This window comes from Leptinotarsa decemlineata, unplaced genomic scaffold (genome assembly GCF_025532065.1).
Source record: "Leptinotarsa decemlineata unplaced genomic scaffold, Ldec_3_MD MMD2_P_RNA_scaffold_14, whole genome shotgun sequence".
Lineage (NCBI taxonomy): Eukaryota > Metazoa > Arthropoda > Insecta > Coleoptera > Chrysomelidae > Leptinotarsa > Leptinotarsa decemlineata.
In genome coordinates this window covers 1,101,697-1,123,778 of record NW_027412528.1, presented here as the reverse complement: position 1 = coordinate 1,123,778, position 22,082 = coordinate 1,101,697, and the positions used below count along the sequence as shown (strand labels likewise).

Genomic DNA, 22,082 nt, shown 5'->3' with positions numbered 1-22,082 from the left:
TGTCTTTCAATATTAAACAGGTTGTGACTGAAATTGGTCAGTTGTATATCAAATGTATCGGCTTTATCAGATGTATATTAACTAATTACCTGATTTTTCGAGACGAAAGTATCGCCTTTAAATTTTTAATACTATATTTTTGCGACTTTTTGTCTCTCAAAATTATTTGAGATCTATCTCTTAAATACGATGGGCAATATTGATTTTTTCAGGTATTCTGAACTAAATATGTGCCATGTTCTCTTCGGAACAAGTTTCGATATCATGTTCAGTTTTGCAAATATGAGCATTCATCAAAATCTCATCTTTTTCCGGTAATCGAATAGCTTGGATTATTCTGAAACATGGGCGTTAACGAAAGTTTTTTCGAAAAGAAATACTTTATTTTCTTTAATCATCATTTTGACCTTTTTAAAAATCGACTGTAAGTTTCTCTATTGATTCAATATCTCCCAAATGATACACCCTGATCAGAAGATCTTGACATATCGCGCGAACATTTCAAAGGAAAGATTCTGCTTATGAAAACATGAAGTTATTCCAATTGAAAGGGTTTCGATGGCGATGGCAGCGTTAAGACACCCTTCGAGGGAAACATCGACCGAGAGACGTTAGTCGTCACAGCCTTAATCCAAAGTTGATGGTATCGCCCGAGCATGCATAGATCAATCCGCATGGGAACTCCGGCTTTTCTATGGCTGTGAATACAGACAAGTGTAAATGGGATTGAAGTTTGGATTCGGATGCCGACATGGAAAAAGGAGATAAATGACGATACTATGTGGAAATATTTGGTGTATCTTGTACGAAGTATGTATAGGGTAGTTGAGTTCTAGGTTAAAAGAATATTCAAGAAGTGTGGCGAATTAAAGTACTCGTGTGGAAAGTCGATCGGAGCAACGAGTCTTGATAAAAATGTAGTTTCACTCGACGACATCAAACCCGCTCGTCCACCATTATTTGAAATGAATAATTATCAAAGCAGAAATAATAATGATAACGTTAATTCAACAACATTTATCCTGAGATGTCTACCATTATTCGAAAATATTAGTTTTTAAGGAAAATGGAAATGATAGGTAAAATGTTCATAGTAAAATGTCCTAGGAGCGCCCTCACCACCTCGTTTTGGCAAAACTGTACCTACAATAATATCGAAATAAAACAACGTGCTCAAATTAATTATCAATTATTACATACCTGTTTCCCTCAAGCTGCGATCGACACGCTCGAATGTTTCTCTTGACGGTACCGTTCGATTGGGAAAATGCTCGGAATACAGACGACGAGCTTCTGCAGCATTACAAAATGCTCGTCCATAAAATACATGCATATCTGCATATTCATTGAATGTAAACTGTTCGGCCATATCAAAAAAATTCGAAATATTCTATAGAATATTGACAATACAATGATAGTCATATGACAACGCACCACTCTACAAAACAAAATCGCATTCCAGTTTCTCATTTTTTATCAAAACTTTCTAAAAGGTTTTTTTGTCAACATCTGTGAAAGAAATAGAACATAATTATTCCCTGGATATTTTTCACCTGATCATGTGCAGCCGTTTTTGTAGTTCATTCGTTTGCTTTTTATTAGTATAGTAAATATTTTTTCCGATGTGCGTTTTTCCAGCTAAATTTAGATTCGTGTTAAAGAATTTCTCCCATAAAATTATAATTATCAGTGAAACTCCTCAACAGTTTAGCTGTGAAGAAGAATTTGAAACATGTTGAGTTTCATGAGATTCAGATAACTGATCAACACGAAACGTGATTATTCCACACGTATTATGTACATACAAAATATGGAATGAATTCGATATTTCATAGTAGAGTAGCTTGTTAGTTTAAAAACACCACGAATCTACAGAACTTGATATTTCTTTTAAAAAAATATCTGCTATCACAATTGTGACTTAAACTTCCATATAGGTACTGTACTTTTTGTTTACGACTTCATTTTAGCATACTTTGTATTATTCCTGTTATAAAAGTTGTTGAAATAACGTTATCATTATTATTTCTGCTTTGATAATTATTCATTTCAAATAATGGTGGACGAGCGGGTTTGATGTCGTCGAGTAGAACTACATTTTTATCAAGACTCGTTGCTCCGATCGACTTTCCACACGAGTACTTTTATTCATAAAATTGTCCAAGTAACCGTATTTTGTTGAAAAATATTGAAAAATATCTGTCATTTCAAAATTTTGGGGTGTGGACCATCGGGGGTAGTCCGTTCCTGACTTTGTAGCAAAACAACTGACTACTGCATGAAAGCTCATCGACGGAATTCATTTGTTTAGTCAATTACCAAAATTTGGATGATTTTGAATATTCACTTGAAAAGTTATCAAAGAAAAACATTTCTCATTTTGTAACTTCGAGGGCCCGTAACTTGGTTACGAAGACTTTTAGGAAAAAAGTTATATGAAGTACTGGTGATATTTTGACCCCATCTATACATTCCCGAGAGGAAAAGAGGAAGTCCAGGGACACCCTGTATATATATATATATATATATATATATATATATATATATATATATATATATATAGGATATAAAAACGCAAAACGTGTTTTGCGATACAGTTGCTTCTTGAGGCATGTCTAGTGGCGTGTAAAGCGTTTTAGAGTATAGACACGCCTGAAGAGGCTATTATATAGCGAAACACGTGTTGAGTTTTTGTGAAACTATGTAGTGAAAATCTGACAATAAAGTGTTTCTTGAATGTCAATGTCAATGTTATTAATGTCTTCAGAAATTTCCTCATACAGTTGAGGAATAATAGGGTAGCGTTTTCAACAAAAAAGAAAATTGAATAGACCTTCTCATTTGAATAAATTTACGATTGTTTTACTTGGGATATGGTTTCATATTTTTAATACTGGTGAATGTTTGGGTGTTTCCCAAAACAAGACTCAGTGATCTTCCATAATTCGCTTATAGCTTCTAATCAATGAAACAAATGCGATTCTGGTTATATGCTCAGATTGCTCAGCGAATAAGACCGTTTCAGATTCGATTTTTATATACTGCTGTTTTTTCCCGTTATTGTATTCCGAATGGTTTCTCGAGCCGAAACTAAGTTAATTTTGTTAATGAAATCGTTCGTTCCAACTTAATTCAAGTCCATCCACACCGCTTTCAATTTAGTACGTGTCTTGTACTCCTGATATAAAACAACCCTCGGGGTGACAAAATCGTCTCCGAAGAGGTTTCGAAATCCCATCGATGTCGAATAATCCGTCCCGCTCGTCTCCCGGTGGACTTACCTCGTAACGGAATGGAGCTTTTCGAGTTAATTAACGCGGAACGTCATGATGAACATTATATCGAATACTAAGATTAGATATCATTTCTCGAAAGGCAAAAAATCAGATGATGGAGTACTTTTTTTAACGAGATTAGAGATTAGGGATGCATCCAGTCATTTCTGAATACTTTAGTTTATATTGGAACAGAGAAATACATTTGTATATGATAATCACTAGTTTGTCACTCAATCTCTCATCACACAAGCAGTACCATAAAAAATAATACTTTTTAATTTTTTCAGTTTATGTTTTCAAAGTAGAAGTTAACTGAAAACAGAAATAATTACTTCATCAAACTCAAACACAACGCCATTAATTTTAAAAAACTAATCAATTCAGTTTATTGTATGATTTTCACTATGAGGGTTTTACAAAAACCGCTGACACGTGTTTCGCTATACAATAACTTCTTCAAGCATAACTAAGAGTGTCGCGGTTTTTGTAAAACCCTTATAGTGAAAATCATACAATAAACTGTATTGATTAGTTTTTTAATATGGATTTTCATCAAGTATCGGCCAGTTCTATTCAGCCAATAATTTTTGTGCAATAATATAAGCGAGCTACTGGATCAGCCCGTACCTTCAGAAGAATGTCAGAATGACAGTATTTGGCCTGACGTAATAATAAGATTTTCGATCAGTTGGGATTCAAATCACTACAGTATCGAACATTTTAACGATTGACGTGTCAATTCAAACAAAATAATGTTCATCCATGTCTACAGCAAATTTGAATTTTGATCAATGCGTTCCGAGAGACATTCACCACATTCGAGTCTTCTGTTGATTTCGTTTAGGTTTGTGCGGGTGTAATTCGCATGGCTATATAGGTGTAGCCAGTGTAAACATACTTTTTAGAAATCAAGTATAATGTAAAACGATTTTTATGAGTTATTCAATTTCACTTCAGACATAATATGTGGAAAATTGTCAATTAACATTAACAGTTCATTAGAACTGGGGAGATACAACGGGAGAAATGCAACTTTGTGTTAGACTCCACGTATTCGTGATGGAAATATGTTTCTAGTCATATAACTATGGTTCATCCATCTCAAATTTTGCGCAATATAAAGTTCCAACAGCTGATATAACCTAACTAATTTTGAAGGCATTTTACTTTTCAATCATACTTCTGTGTGCATACTTTTGTTTTTACTGTGGATTCCTCAGATGCCAATACTTTATTGTGAACCGTTTGTGAAATTTTCTCCAAATGACCGGACATTCGGAACAAAAATGTGCTAAATGAGTATAATGAATTCTTGAGAAAATTATCAATGTGGTAATTCGCGTTAAAGGCAGAAATATATACTGATTTAGTATAAATTTTGATATAAGTAAATGCTGCTTTCAACACTGGTTGCTGATTCTTTTTTCATCCTTGCTTTGGCAGTCATATTTTTGACAGATATTTCATTATTAGTGAGTCAAAGATATTGGCATTTTTAGTCTTGATACCGTTTTTAGATTCAACTAACTTCCTTAAACTAGAGAAAGCGATTGTTTAGCGAAACACGTGTCGCGGTTTAAAAAAACCCTTATAGTAAAAATCTTACAGAAAATTGTATCAGTTATTATTAGCATTAATTTTCATCAACTATCAATTATCACAACAATGTTCAAGAGCTTTTCTTTTCTGCAAAGAACTGTCGACAAACATCAACACAGGGTCTTTCACGACGAGCGTTCGTTAGGAATGTTGAAGTTGAGGGCAAATTCCTTATTTCAAATGGAACACCCTGTATTTTATATCATTTTTCAATTTCTCAGCACATTTTAGGCCCACTTTGTTATACAATTTTCGAGATATTAATTTTTTTCTGAAAAATTTGACAGTTACAGCTCCACTCCGAAAAAATCATAACTCATAGACAATAACCATACACTATTCTATTAATTTTGGATACCACGAAAAAAAGATATCAACTTCATGAAGAATGTCCTATACCTAAAATACACCCCTGGCAAGATATATCCGATTTTGAGAAATATTTGAAACGTAAATCATTCTACGCAATACCAAACCAAGAAAGCTTTGAAAACAAATGAACTAATATTAACTCTGTCGTTGGTAAAAGGTAACTCAACATGAAAATGTATGAATTGAAATAAAATTCTATCAGAGAGATGAAATATATCTTTGTTTATTAATATCGAATACAGTAATTTTAGTTTGTTTATTTTTTTAAGGTTCGATTTTACTTTAATTTTAGAATTTGACTTATTTTTTTCAAATTCAAATAATATTGTGGTTCATTTCAACAGATGTTCAAAGACAATGCCGTTTTGTTCTAAACAAGAATATTTTTTTTTGCATACCACTATTTGTAGCTTTCTGTATGGAGTCAAGAATTAAATTATTGAAAGCTCCCAGAACCCTTCGTTTCATGTTTTCTTTATCACTCCAGGATCCGCATACACATTTTCTTTGATATATCCCCAAATGAAGAAGTCCAGTGGCGTCAGGTCTGGAGAGAGAGGAGGAAATTTAAATGGTCCATTGCAGCAAAGCCACTGATCTTCGAACATCCCATTCAACAACCCAGCAACGGTATCAATACTATGTACAGAGGCGCCATCCATCTGATACCATAAATTGAAACGATATTGTTCAGAAACATGCCTTATGGATTCATCAACCACATTCCTAATTATATGCAAATATCTATCGCTTTTCAAATTCTCTTCATAAAGATATAAACATAAAATTCGGTCTTCCTTTACAGCGCAAAACATATTAAAACTCCATGAATCCTGGAAGTTGCGCTGGCGAACGAGCTTTGGATTTTCTTCTGCCCAAAAATAACTATTACGGTGGTTGTATATACCATTCTTGACAAATTTGGCTTCATCTATCCATATCATGTTCTTCATGAACTCAAGGTCCTCCTGTATCTCGTTAAGAAACCATTCGCAGAATTCCACTCCTGCAGGTAAGTCGTGAGGTTTCAGATTTTGAACCTGGTGATATTTAAAGGGACGCCACTTATGTTTGATTAAAATCCGTTTTATTGAAGAAAATAAAATTCTAAATGACTTTTCTGCGTCTTTCAACGAATTTCCTGAATAGGCTGTGAAGCAGGCCAAAACTACAATTTCGATGTCCTCATTGTTTACGAGTGTTTTTTTTTGTTGATGACAGACGAAAAATATCCGATATCACGGCAGTTTTTTAGAAGTCTTCTCAGAATATTCTTATTGGGTCTGTTTAGATTTGGGAATCTTTCTGTTCATTATCTTATTGCATTCACCATAAATCATTATTAAATTCAGGAAATCTTCATTAGAATACCCCAAACGAGACATTTTGCACACAAATAGAAAACTACGAAATACACGTCAATTATATCGCATCAAATTTTGTCATATTTGTTGTAAGTTCATTTGTTTTCAAAGCTTTCTTGGTTTGGTATTGCTTCGAATGATTTACATGTCAAATATTTCCCAAAATCGGATTTATCTTGCCAGGGGTGTATTTTATGTATAGGACATTCTTCATGAATTTTTTTTCGTAGTATCCAAAAAGAATAGAATAGTGTATGGTTTCCATTTGAAAAAATAGTGTTTCATCAGTTTTCTCGATGTTATGTTTTAGGTGGAAATTTCGACCACCTTGTAATTTATTTTCGAAAATTCTATGGACCTATTCATGACTTGATACTTAAGGTGTGATTCTGTGGAATTTCATATTTTCAACTGTTACTGTCTATGAGTTATGATTTTTTCGGAATGGTGCTGTAACTGTCAAATTCTTCAGAAAAAAATTAATATCTCGAAAACTAACAAATTTGGGTATAGGCATTGTTATACAAAGTGGGCCTAAAATGTGCTGAGAAATTAAAAAATTTAATAAAATACAGGGTGTTCCATTTGAAATAAGGAATTTGCCCTCATATTCCGGTATAATGGAAAGAGACCGGAAGTTGAAAATATTTTAGTTGAGAAGGTCATTCTGTAAAACCCACTACCACAAAATTTCAAGTTTTTATTCTGAATCGTTCTTCATATATTCCTAACGAACACTCGTCGTGAAAGACCCTGTATTCTACATCATTTTTGTTTTTCCATGATGGTGTTAGGTTCGTGAAACGGATCGTGATATTTAATAAAACCCCTACGGATCAATCGAGGATTCTCCCGTCACTCTCTGAAGTCCGCAAGCTTCGCCTGATTATATATCAGTCTCTGGAGACCAATTAAACTTTAACTAATTTTATCTGGCTGGTGCAAATTGCAATGCAGGCTGTTCAGCGTGAAAATGGCGACTGTCATTTTCAGTCATGACTGTCATGCTATTCGGGAATAATTAGTTATGTTGCTCGAAATAAGTTTCGCAAGGACTAAATACTAAATACGAAAAAACATTTTTGAATTTTTTTTCTTCATTATTTTTCAAAAAATTTAATTTATTGATATCAGTAGTAAGTCTTTCTATGCTTAAAAATGGGTTCTTATAACTTATTTGTAGTTGTTGAGCCAGCATCTAAAAATTTGATTATATTTTTGAAAGAAAACTTTATCCAGTCGAGTGTTGTGTAAATGATTCTTCAATTGAGTAATTTTGTCTCAGACCAACAACTACTTATTCTATAACTACTATACTATGACTACTTACATACTATAATAAGTGATGCATTCATTTCTGGGAAACAGATAAGTTCTGCTATAAAAAAATCAACAGAACATAATTGGATCAATCTTCTAACAAAAATTAATCAATCCATCCAAACCTAGCAAGCTTCATTGGATAACCTAATAAACCTTTGCGGTGAGACAGAATAAATCCATTAAAAACTTCGGAATTCAATAATGTAGTCCTTATACAAATCCTAGCGGAAAAAGGGAATGAATAAAAGTCCTTAATCTAATATCCTGTAAACGACAGCATGTACGCGGAGCAAGGTAGGAGAACGAATTGCGAAACTTGGATCACGTTCATTTTAATTGAGGATGCTCGACTCATTGCATCATCAAATATAGCAAGAAGTCTACACCGGGAAAAATTTAATTTTCGAATAGCTTTCACGGGATTGTACGATGTGTTTCTTTTTCGCCTTCATCGTTAGTTATCTCGACAGTGTTTATGTCGTGAATTAATTTCACTTGAAATGCTGATCTGATTAATTATCAGTACTTTTAAATGTGAATTTTAAGAAAGAAAATTTTTAAATTTTGATAAAAAAAACTAATCAATAGAGTTTATTCTAGGATTTTTACAAAAACCGCAACACGTGTTTCGCTATACAATAGCTTCTTCAAGCTTCAAGTTATGCTTGAAGAAGCTATTGTATAGCGAAAGACGTGTCGCGGTTTTTGTAAAACCCTTATAGTGAAAATCATAGAATAAGCTTTATTGATTAGTTTTTTAAATATGGATTTTCATCAAGTATCGGCCAGTACTATTAAATTTTTTAAATAATGTGACGATGAAATCGATAGAATACTGGTAAGTTTTTTCCGAATTATATTATCAATATGAATATAATAAATTGTTGAGCTTCAATATGTCAGTTAGATATAACGTGATGCCAATAAAATGCCAATTAGATTCTGAGAGTCATTGTTTTCATTTCCAGTTATTGTTTGACAATCGTCCTGCACCTACAGAAATGAGTTCGTTCCTCTTCAAACTCCGTATTAAAAGTAATTGATCCACTTTTTAATCCTCTTAGGCTATAAAACTGAACCCTCCTAAGACGTTTTGGATCAGGAAAGATATTCGTAAGAATATTAAACTCGAGAACGGGAATTGGCGGTTAACTTCCTAATTTCTTTCGCTAGAATGTTTTACTTGATGAGGTTTTCTGGCCAAGGAAAACAAAAAAGTTTTTCTTTGCTACATCAGCATTACCGAAACTGTTGAGTTTGACAAACGAGCAGTCAGATTTTTGCGAGTTAAATTCAAAGATGTGTTTTTCAGTGTTAAAAGACCAAATGACATTGATTCAAATGAAAAGAAGTTGTTATTGCGTTCTAAATATTATAATGACAGGTTCAAATAATTTCTTCCACATGTAATCTGTAAAATAAATATACAGAAAAATTTCTCGTAATATCATCAACGAAACAATGTTTTGATATTCTTGATGAGTGCATAGACTACTGATTCGATCATTCGGCTCAATTTAAATTTAATTGACTCAATAGATCTGGTAGTAATTTGAGCTAATAATCAAAGCACCAGTATCACCTCTATTATACCAACAATGAGTTAAAGGTAAATAATTGAACTTCAAAATGAAGGATCAGAATGTTCAAATCAGTAGGAAAGTAATGCAATCAAAACCAATAAACATTCGTTTGAAATAAATCTGTTTCCATTCATTTTCTTTTTTTTTTTAAAACTTCAATAATTTTATTCGTTCTTGAATTTTATTGACTGCATAATAATGTTCATAATTCTTCACATATCTTCAGTGGGCATACTTAACGGCTAGCTATAAATCAAATCATTTAAATGGGCTGACACCTATCAGAAAACAACTACTTCCCTGGCTAATACCCCGAAGGGCGTTGGATTATATTCGACAGGTGTATCATTCCTCGAACTAGGCTGAAGCGGACAACAAACGACGGGTTTGTCATCGCCCCATCTGCCTGTGAAGGATGTAACCAACCGCATATCCGAAATTTGCCCAATTTCACGTATAGGTAAGGAAAGAAAACCTTTCTCATATAGTCAGTGGTCATACTTGTAGACTGGCTATAAATCAAATCATTTAAAGGAATAAGTCGTTCAAGGCAGTCTCAACTCCCTACACTGTAGGTTAATGGACTGACACATAATTTATTTTTCTCAATTAGCAAGATGTTATACCGTGAGAAACAGCCAAATGAAATAAATTAATTTATCCTGATTGTGTAGTTCGTTCGATTCGCTTACAAAAAGTCGAGTAGTTCTAAATTATCGATATTATCTAGGTCTAGGATGGTGTTAATAAGTATTTGAAATGCAAAATGCTCAATTCCTTTCTCTCGGCCCCCAACACCACCAGGAAAATATTCTGGAATAATCTGTAAACTTTTGCCTTTATCTTATTTATGGTGCACTTCAGCTAAAGAAAGGGGTTCTACCCAAAATTTTGTTTTTGTTGTCCTAAAGATGCAAGGCTGAAAAAAGTTTCGTTTTTTATGGTAGCGGGCGCGAACGAAGGGAGCATTGTGCATTTTACTTACTAAGAAACCAAGACAACAATCAGAAATGTATAACTACCAGGCCTTTTGTAAGTAAACCCTTCCTCTTTTGGTCTTTGTATTTATTGAACTGAAAAACGCATCTCTAAATTCAACACCTTGAGAATAAGGATAGCAAACCCTTAACTTTTAGATGATATATAGGAGTTTTAGATACATTATTTAAAAAGTCTATTCACTGCCTATTGCAAAATGTTATTGTTTCATAATTTAACAAAAAAAAATTAAATATTGAAATGATTAAATTCACATTATCTAGAACTAAACGCTGGTAGCAATTTGGATACCATATCCAAAACATCCACTGCTTCCAAACAAATGACGTTTTTTAAAAATATGCACAATGATGTATTTTTATAAATATGCACAATGTTTGAAATAATCGATTTATTCCACTTGACTATTCCACACTGTATGTATAATAACAATTTTTATTTCACTAATTCGGACTAATTCGGATGATTTGAAATCCCTGAAACAACTAAAAAAGAAGAATTCAAAATGAATAGCTGAAAATAACAATTATATTAAGCAAAAAAAACCTGAAATGAAATAATAAATGAGATAAAAACAAGTAAAATAGAACAATTGAACAAAAATAAATAAAAATAAAGAAATGAAAAAAGAAATTAAAAATAAAAAGTTGAGAGATTCCAAGTCACGTTAAAAATAAAACAAAAACAACAATGAAAATTAAAAATTAATTGGCGCTCCGGGGCGACTTCATTGATTCCAGTGGCGCATTTGCTTTTTCAGCTGCAGGAAAACCCGGAAAAACCTGCAGCACCACATCATCTGAAGATCCTGATCTAACAATGTCCTCTCTATTATAAAACAAAATGAAGGGTGTCTCCAGAGGCTCCAATAAATTCAATGCATCGCCAGAACACTTCGTGACACGACTATCGTCAAACTTAAACCAGTCTGTTTATTCTTTGACCAAGGCGTAATAATGACCAAATTCAATGCCAGAACCACAGTGAATAATGTGCATGAATATTATAATAGTGGTTGAAATTTTCATCTATTTCGAACCTTCCAAAGAGTTTCTTGCTTCCGTTAGAGATTGAGTCTTGTTTGAAAATCATCAGTGTCATTATTAGATTGACTGGAGCCTCAGCTATACTTGTTTCCTTATAACAGTCAGTTAGTTTGGCGAATGTTTGACAGTACAGTCGATCATCACCTGTTGAAAATTCCATTTTCAGATAATTTAACAATAAGCTTTGCACGGACTGGTTATTAGTCGTATAAGGAAAAGCTAGATGAAGTTCCAGAAATTCACATAAGTTTTCGGTACTTCTTGAACATTTACCACAAAGTAAACAAGTGAGGATTTTTCCAGCAAAAGATTCACAAACACAAGAGGAGATGGGTTGTACGGAATCATTCGGTCCAGAGCGGTCAGGAGTATTGATTTTGCTATTGTTTTGCTCACGAAGAGTATTCAACAAGAACCCCAAGAATTCGGAACAATCCTCTTGTTGTCCTAACGAGTATCTAGTGGACTTCAAAGACTCCAGGAAATCGGTTGGAGGGAAAGATGATACCTTCTCACGAAACTGCAGCTGCATGAACAGGTGTTTGAGTTTGATGAATAAGTAGTTCACGACGTTTCGATTGTTAGTATCTACAATCGTCTTCGGGTGATGACTGGACTGATTCCTCCGAGAGATGACTATTTATAGGTCATTCGAGTACTTTCACTTATTCCCGCTTTCCATTTTCCGCTTCACTGGTTCCATGGGAGATGACCGTTTGGCGGGAATTGGCCATTTTTCGCTTGATGATGGGTTTCCATATGTTGCGTATTTCTACGCTGGCTTGGCTGAATACGTTGTTGGACAACATGTAAGCGGCTTCCTTGAATTTTCTCCTAAACCAATGTTCCTCTCTGTGCAAGATCTCAGCTTGGGACCACTCGATGTTGTGTTGATGAGTCCAAACATGGTCTGCTATTTCTGATTTGCTGGTTTCCCCTCGCTGTGTGTGTTTCTTGTGTTCGGCAATGCGAACATTCAATGGCCTCTCAGTTTCACCAATATAGAATTTTCCGCACTCACAGGGTATTTTAGCCTTTCAGCTAAATGGCTAAAAGACAGCAGAAGCCTCGCAAGGAAGAGAAACCGTCACAACCAGTGCTTGCACTTCCCTACATCAGAGGATTATCGGAGAGGATAAGAAGAATTGGTTCCAAGTACAACATCAGAACCTGCTTCAGATCCGGTAATACTATCCGTAGCAGCCTCACCGGATACCCTGTGAGTGCGGAAAATTCGATATTGGTGAAACTAAGAGGCCATTGAATGTTCGCATTGCCGAGCACAAAAAACACACACAGCGAGGGGAAACCAGCAAATCAGGGATAGCAGACCATGTTTGGACTCATCAACACAACATCGAGTGGTCCCAAGTTGAGATCTTGCACAGAGAGGAACATTGGTTTAAGAGAAAATTCAAGAAAGCCGCTTACATGTTGTCCAACAACGTATTCAGCCAAGCCAGCGTAGAAATACGCAACATATGGAAACCCATCATCAAGCGAAAAATGGCCAAATCCCGCCAAACGGTCATCTCCCACGTAACCAGTGAAGCGGAAAATGGAAAGCGGGAATAAGTGAAAGTACTCGAACGACCTATAAATAATCATCTCTTTGAGGAATCAGTCCAGTCATCACCCGAAGACGATTGTAGATACTATCAATCGAAACGTCGTGAACTAACGTGACTTGGAATCTCTCAACTTTTTATTTTTATTTTCTTTTTTCATCTCTTTATTTTTATTTATTTTTGTTCAATTGTTCTATTTTACTATTTTATCATTTCAGGTTTTTTTTTTGCTTAATATAATTGTTATTTTCAGCTATTCATTTTTAATTATTCTTTTTTAGTTGTTTCAGGGATTTCAAATCATTTCATATAGTAGACAATGGAAGTCCGAATTAGTGAAATTCCTCATGAAACATTGTCAATCACCTTCATCAATTTTTATATGATTCTTTCTAGTAGGGTAGGTACTATTTATTGTGACAATAGATACTACTAAGTAAAATCTATAGAAGTACCAATTTGTTATTATTTATTATTCATTTCAGAAACGTACATGATTTTGGCAATGGAAATGAAATTGAGAACATTTTACTTCAATTCAATACGAAATTTATGCTCGAACTTGGTGTCTGTCCTTCAATCAATAACGTTTCAACGAAATAATTCAGTTCGTACGGCGAATATCCTCCATCTGCCATATGCCAGAGAGTAAATATACATGGAAAATCGATGCAATATAACCGAATCAGCTCGACTAACTTTGCAAGAATAGCGCCATTCGGTGCAAACTCCCATAATGTATTGATAAACACAAACCTATGTTGCAATACTGCCCGGATCGACAACGATCACCTTTAATGCCAGAGTTTGCCCATTCAGGAAATTATGAACAGTTTCAGACAATATACTGGATCGGCAGGAAACTGACTGGAAATTCATCAACTCCTCTTCAAACTTTAGCCATACTGACTTACATAACAATGTCAGATCGTTGTTTGAACACCTACTTGATTAGGTAAATTATTTTATCTGGCATTGTGCCTATTGTGCTGCAGTAATAGTTAACATCAGTCAAGAATGTTGGGCGTGAATAGATAATCATGACATGAAAATGAATTTTTTGTAATGAAATTTCGAAACGTTTCTCCCTGATAAATGCCTACCGAGAAACAACTATTTTCTTGCTACGACTATGATGGAGACTGGATTATATCTGGAAACTGTGGTAACGTTATTTACAAATAAAAGTGGTAATTTCATTTCTCATTTTTAATGTTGATTTCCTACTACTTAGTAATGGCTATATCCATCAGTTTATTAAATAAAATTATTTGGAAAAACGTTTTGTAGTGAAAACTTACTTGATGGAATTCACATAAATCAATTATTTTATTAGATTCAATTTTTTCTTAAAGTATCTTAAAGAAATTCAGTAGATATTCGACATTTATGAAATTAAAATGATGTGTTTCAAAATAATTATATTTCAAAAATAGTATGGTATTTAACGATTGTGAAATGCGGTCATTACTCCTGAGAATATTTGTCAATCATTTGAGCGGGTAATTACCATTTCTCTTGAGAAGAATATCTACTATTCTTTAACTATGATTTATATGGGGAATATTCCAAAACAAGATTCATTTGTGAGGGATATCTCGGATATAATCATATTTGGTTTTGAAAGTCCTCGACTGATCCCAAAATGGTAGTATCAACGATCTTAGATGATTTCCTTCTCCGATGAAATCTTCATAATTGACTTGTAACTCAATGTCTTCAAACATTTGAAACTGAATAATCATTTTAAATGATCTCAAGACAGAGTAGGGCCAAAATACGTTTTTAATGAAATAAATAGCGGAAGTTTTTTTTTGCATAATACCCTTCAGAAATAATTAAAATTAAAAACAATGTGAAACAGCAGGACGGCTAGAGACGGAATTTTCCAAGAAATAGGTTTCAATTAGGAACTTGTTTTCATAATTATATAAAAAACTAGACATTTTGCTGGCATCTTATCTATTACAATGTCGTTAAGTCGTCAGATAAACAACAACAAAGCCAATTTCATTCCATATAATGTTTTTGACTTTGAAATATATTTTTGTAGTGGCTTTATGGAAATGTTCCATTGAAAATTATTGGGTACAGGTATTGATGTAAAATGCTATTGCCTGTGTTACTATAGGAATAAAATAGACCATATAAATCGTATAACACATCTTTCAGAACACATTGACCCTTCTCAAAGCCAACCCCAAGTCGAATACTAATAACAACCCTAAGTCGAATACTAATAGCGCCAGCCCGCATGCCTGATGTCAGTAATAAAAGTCGAATCGATTCGTCGTTTCCGAATGTGAACAACTACTTAACCGGAAGAATGTCAAGATCATTCAAAACTTTATTTCATGAGAGGGGTTATTCACCATCCATATTGAATAATACAATAGATACGAAGCTGAGACATTTTTTTCGTATATCAAAATCTCGTATCATCGCAACGAACACATCATCAGTTTTTATCGCTGAAATCATAATACAATGTTCGAGTTTGGATTATATTTTTTGATAATTCAACGTCGCTGAATATGCCATGGCATAATAGAAAGGGTGCCCAAAAGGGATCAGAGGTTTTCTAAAAAAAACTGAGAGCTTCAAAGATTGATATCTTCATGAAGTGGTCGGTTTCCTTAGATAGGTTTAGATTTTTCATGTGACCAAAATCCCTATTTTTCACGGAATACTATCGATGGCTCTTCTTGAGTCAGAGGTCGATGTATCACACAAAAAATGATCATCCTTTACGTTAAAGAACCTAAATAAATTTGAAGTCGGCGATGCCCTAGAAATGTCCGAAAACCAAAGGAAGGCAGGTTTGGATAAAGCCTAAGTTATCGGTAGTATCGAAGGTCATGAGAGATTCTTCGAGTTCATTTATTTTCAGATTAAGGAGATTATTCATATTATTGGTTGACATTATCCATTTCATTTTGTTTACATCCCCAATATTCAGAAATTATTCATTGCAGTGGTTTGTAACACGAAGAGAATATTAATATCCACTGTATTTACATATCCTATTTTCAATCGTGCAATTGGTATTTGCAATTTTTTTTATTGAATTCACGAACATTGCTCCGACATGCTGTCACAAAATTTCTCTTACGACATGGAATTTTTCTCGGCTTTGGTAATTTTCGTATTTTTCATGATGATCATGATTTCCGATGCGTATATATACCTCGAACACGGTTTCAGTTTATATGCAGCAAATATTAGCTCACTCCCGCTCTTTCTCTCTCAACTGAAATATGGCTATTTTCGGTGTTCGCCCATCAGCATATAGAATTACAAAATAAACACTGATATTCCGGTACGTTTAAAGGGATTACGCAGTTAATTATTCCAGGACAAATTGAAAGGGTCGCACGAATCGATTTCGCCATAAATCGTGAACTTATTGTGATTATCCTGTCGGACAACCGTCAATTATATGACATGATTTTCGGAAAAGCTTGTAAGATATTTCTGAAACTCAAGATTTCATAATTAACTTTCACGTCCATTTTCGGAAATTGACAAAAATCTACAATTATCATCTGTATAGTAGTAACCAATTCATACAAGTGCTAGTCCTGCTATTCTGCAAATATAGAAATTATCTTGAGACCAAGTTTCGTGAACTATCCAAGACATGAAGGTGATATTATTATCAACACAAAACTTTAAATCACTGAGGAATATATGATATAATTTCATTTGGTTTTGAATTTTCCATGAATTCTGTAGTTATCTAATTACTATACCAAACTTCCAAAGGTGATATCTCTGTTTAAATCTGTTTTTCCGTTAATCACCTATCGCCCCCATACGGACGACAACTCTCAAAAGTTGAGAAACTTGTGCGAGCTAAGGACTAACGAGGTCTTACCTTTTAACGTGTGATTCCTAACACGGATATAGTGGATAGTTTTTATTTAGTAACAATTTATGGAGTTATTTGAGGTAATTCATTTGTAATCACTTTGAGTTTGTCATGAGCAGTAAACCAAACCACCTAACAGTAATCCCTAACTCCCTGAGTGAAAATTTTCAGTAAATTTTATTGGTGTTGTGGAGTTTCGTCAGGTATTAGCTGAGTATAACTAAAATTATGATCAAATGAACGTTGAAATATACTTGTGATGCACTGTTTGGAACCTTTGGTGTAGTAATAAATGTTACTAGAATTTTCCCAACACCAAACCGTTATTTTAACACCTCGACACGTGTTTCGATCACCAGCTGATCATGTTCAAGAGGAAGATCAAACTAAATATACATACAATGTTATCCTGCTATAGGTACCTGCGTCTTAACTCAAATTAATTGATCTTCCTCTTGAAGATGATCACTTGGTGATCGAAACACGTGTCGAGGTGTTAAAATAACGGTTTGGTGTTGGGAGAAACTCTAGTAATGTTGGAATATATTTGTGTCACATCAAATTACTTCAAAACAGTTTAAATTTACTACTGAATAAGACATCCTTGTTTCCATCACTGCAAAAAGGCACAAAAAGGTACTTTTTTATTTCAAAATGGGGGAAATAAGATATGCTTAAGAATACTGGAAATGTACCTCAATGAGCATTCTAATAACATTGGTCTTTACCAAAAATAATCATAATTATTTAATTTTTTCGACAGACATGTCTTCCGAAACTCGTAAATAAAATCTAAATAATCAGAAACTCCCAAGAATCGATAGTTGAGCCATATTTTGAATTGTATAAAACTATTGAGTATGGACCTGATGAATGTTTTGGACTTATAATACACTTACAAATATTAATTGTCCATTTTTCAAATAAAATAAACACATTAACAAGTTATTTCACTTTCATGATAGTCATCTTTGAAATATATGATACATTTTTGGGATTCGTATAATAAGTAATCATTTCAGATACTTTGTAGCAGTTAGATTCTTTTTCAAAGAGGCCACCTCAAGTCAACTACTTCTTGCATCAAATATTATTATTATTTTTATTATATATAATGAAGATTTGTCACTTCAAAATCCAGTCGTTCATTAATATTATATGAAACAACTTCCGAATGTTACCTGCTTCAGTTTTAAAGGTATATTTTTACCCTTTTGGTTACGCAACATCAACTGCAGTAGTTATTGGGATTCTTTAATAATTTTAGCACAGAATATTTGGCAGTTCTAGTAAGTATCCATATTTGTATATTCATAATTTGATAAAGTGATTGGAATTTCCATGTCGTACATATGGGTTCTAGAGTACCAATTAATAACATGACTTTGTTAAGAGGTGTCAATGCTACCTGCTCCTTCCTGAAAATTATGTTCAGGGATTTCAAAGGTAACATTTAGGTTTTGGTGAGTTTTTAGTTTTTCACTGAGTACGTGATATCTTTTTGTTATTACCTATGGTATATTCAGTTTGAGAGCAAGTTTGGTATCATATGACCATTCACTAAAGACATGCTGTTTCATCGAAAATATCGTTAACTCTTATGTGTTTTGGTGGCCAGATAAACCTGATAATGTTTTTGTGGACGTACAAACAGGTCGTTAGGTCCTTTATGTTTTGTATCAATGTATTCAAAGAAAAACTATCTGCAAGAACTTCTAGAATGTTGGGTGAATAGAAACATAATTCTTTTTACTGACTTCACAAACATGTCATACATTTTTATATGAACATGTTGTTTTTAAGATAAATAAATCCTATAAATTTTCTAGCCTTGTTGGACTGCCACTAACAACATTCGTTATTTCATACTTTGAAATAGTGAATTCTAACAACAAACTCGGAATATTGCTATCAGCTTAACTAAACTCGTATCTCCCATTTCTGAACTTCAACGCGTACACAAAACTTGTTAAAATTTCCTTCCCAACCACTTTTCTCCGAACTCATTCCATCCTTTCCATAACAACGAAACCAAAATGGCGTGGTCTAATGCGCTTTCACCCGCTAACAAAACTTTCAAAAGCTATCATCGGCATCTCGTTCGCTGCCTGTCCAGTCTCGTATTCTACATCATTTCTTATTTTGCGGGCTGAAGCTGCACCAGCCAAATCGTTTGAAAAGTTATCGGTTTTTGGGACTTTAGACCTTACGGAGTCAGAATTTTCTCTATGCGGAAGGCATTAGCTGTCATCTTTTCGTGCCAAGGGTATTCTATCCTCCAGGGATCCTGGAAACATGTATCGGATTTATGTTGCACAGACTGACAAATGATGCTCAAGTTAACTCTCGGGAAGTTTCGGCTAAGCACACATTTCGTGTGATGATATTAAGAAAGTTCAAAGTGAGTCGAAATGAAAGTAATGATTGCCTTTGAAATGGGACCCAATGAGAATTTTCATGAGAGTTCCAAGGGACGTCTTTTTCAAACTCCAACAGATAGTTTCTAATCTATTTGGAATAAAATAGTGATTCATGTTCAATTTCAGGTGCTAGTTTATAGCAATACTCCTGTTTTTTTGGTTTATGGACAATGAAAAATTATCTTTTAATAGAAAAGGAAGTTTTATAATATATAAAATACATAATATATGCTTTTTTCTGCGATATTTAACAATTTCAATCTATTAAATACTGGATAATGATGAAATTGCAGCCTTCTCAATTTATCACTCAATTCATCACCCGAACAGTACAAACATATCTAGAGTAAAACTTTTTTCATTCATGTCAAAAGTATGCCTTGTCTTCGGAACTATCGATAGTACCTACCTACAATTATTGTTTTTGTTAACCATTTGCTTTGTTCAGGGAAATCATGGCATGGTTATTGAAACCATAATCAGATTCCTATTTGTAAAAACCTTTGGGGTTTCCCCATTATCAAACAAAAACTGTGGAAAACTCCAAAAAAGGAAGAAAGAAAGTAATTAAAATAGAAACTCTTTATGAAGATATCTAGATCATACACAGAAGTTACTACTATCATAGCTGCATAGCTGCAAAACAAAAAAATTGTTTTTGAATTGCTTTGATCTATTCTTCTGAGCTGATAATATTACAACTTGAACTCGACAAAAATTATGTATAACCGGTAATTTTATGGTTCTCGAATCAATGATTAATGTATGTTCCTCATTAATATAAAGTTCCAATCAGTTGATACCAGAGCTCAAAAACAATACATTCTCATGGTTCTCATCAGTGGTACTAGGTTGAACCATAAAGTTTCTTTACTGCAGAAAAGTATAGAGGACGAATCTCGGTCGGGGATCGATGTCAAAGCTTGGGTGTCCCAGAGCGCCCTGGGAAGCCTTTTTTAAGGATGACAAATTACATTACAATGATTTTCAGGAAAAATAAAAAAACACGTCAATAATAGTTTACAGGGGGACACATTATTTTGACATATTCACATTTGATGTTACTTCCCCTATCGCATCCTCAGAGCATGTCAACATTTTTTAATTTCGTTCTAGAGACAAATATGGAAGCAATAAATCAGAAAAAAAGATTTTTTATTAATTCTTGAATCAAAATCTGATGACTGGACAATGAGAAGAAAAAAACGTTTCTACCAAATTCCATACAAAGGTACAGACGAGCTTCCATTGCCGACCTCAAATGGTTGAGAATTTCGGGAGTTATTTCTCTGCAATGCATCATGATATTCTCTCTCAAATCTCCTAATGTTGTTGATTTTATCTCATAAACTTTAGACTTCAAGTGACCCCATAGAAAGAAATCTACAAAAGTGAGATCCGGAGACCTTGGTGGCCATTCTGTAGGACCTCTTCTGCCAATCCAACGACCAGAAAAATGATCATCCAAAAATTGTCGCACTGGAGCTGCATAATGAGGAGGTGCACCATTCTGCTAAAAAACTATTTCATTTTTGAATTAATTTATATCCTCCTCAGTTGCCCTATTGATGCACGGTATTATTCGATTCTCTAACATATCCAAATATTTATCACTAGTCAAATTAATATCGATAAAAAAGGTCCTATGATGTGGTCACCTGAAATTCCTGGCCAAACATTCAGTTTTTGATATAGTTGGGTATAAACTTGACGGTATAAATAAGGATTCGTATCACTCCAATATCAAAAATTTTGCCGATCCACCTCTCCATTCAAACTAAACGTACGTTCATCCGAAAAACAAATTTTATACAAGAAATTCTGATGCAAGTTGATCCGTTCAGTGAGACTTTCACAAAACTCGATACGTCTATCGAAATCATCTTCGTTCAATTCATGAACTAGTCTAATCTTATGTGGATGAAATTTGTACTCATGAAGGATCCTGAAAACATTTGTACGACTGATTCCTGATTCTCGAGATAACTTAGTAAGAGATTGCGAATTTTCCATTAGTCCAACGTGTCCTAAAACTGCAGTACAAATAGCTTCATTCATTGACAACTCCTGAACGGTTATGTTGCCCATGTTAGAGCTTATTTGAATGACGTTTCAATATTAAATAAATTTCGATCAGGTGTGATATGTCACTGAAGTTGTCAGCATAAAGGCTAAATTATATTGGATAATTTTTTTTCGGGCATTGTGAAAAAGTAAAATTGATGACGGTTTCCCTGAAACGAAACGTATAAGAATCAGCAAGAGCCATCCTGTACAGCTGTACAGTACCTAGTGGTAAATTTATGTATTTTAATAAATTGATGGATGTAGACGTTACTACCTGGCGAATTTCGTTATTCAAAAAATCGGAACTAATCGGATTTTTTAAATTTTTTCCAATTTCAACCGAGTTTCCGAGCAACTTTGTATCACTGACAGTTTCCAGTTCTTCCATGCTCTCCCTCCTTATTTTGGACATAACAGTAAGTATTGGAAATATACCCCAAGAAGTTATTTTTTGCAACTTCAAATTCACAGATTTTTAAATAATGTTCGAGCTCAGTTTTGAAATGTGACTGATTTATTTTTTCTTTTCTTTCCTCGTATAAGAGACATTTCTCAAATAAATTATGTTAGTATTAATGCAATCAATACTGAG

General features: G+C 33.8%; 1 protein-coding gene across 28 annotated transcripts in view; it reads left to right on the top strand.

Moving 5' to 3' along the window:
- mbl (splicing regulator muscleblind) overlaps positions 1 to 22,082 on the top strand; it is a 684,538-nt gene that overhangs the window by 613,645 nt on the left and 48,811 nt on the right. The window contains exon 1 of one of the 28 annotated variants that reach the window (XM_074176529.1): positions 9,813 to 9,979. The exons of the other annotated variants lie outside the window; for them this stretch is intronic. The gene's annotated coding sequence lies outside the window, so the exon portion shown is untranslated. Of the gene's footprint in view, positions 1 to 9,812; positions 9,980 to 22,082 lie in introns of those variants that run through there. 28 annotated transcript variants of the gene reach the window in all.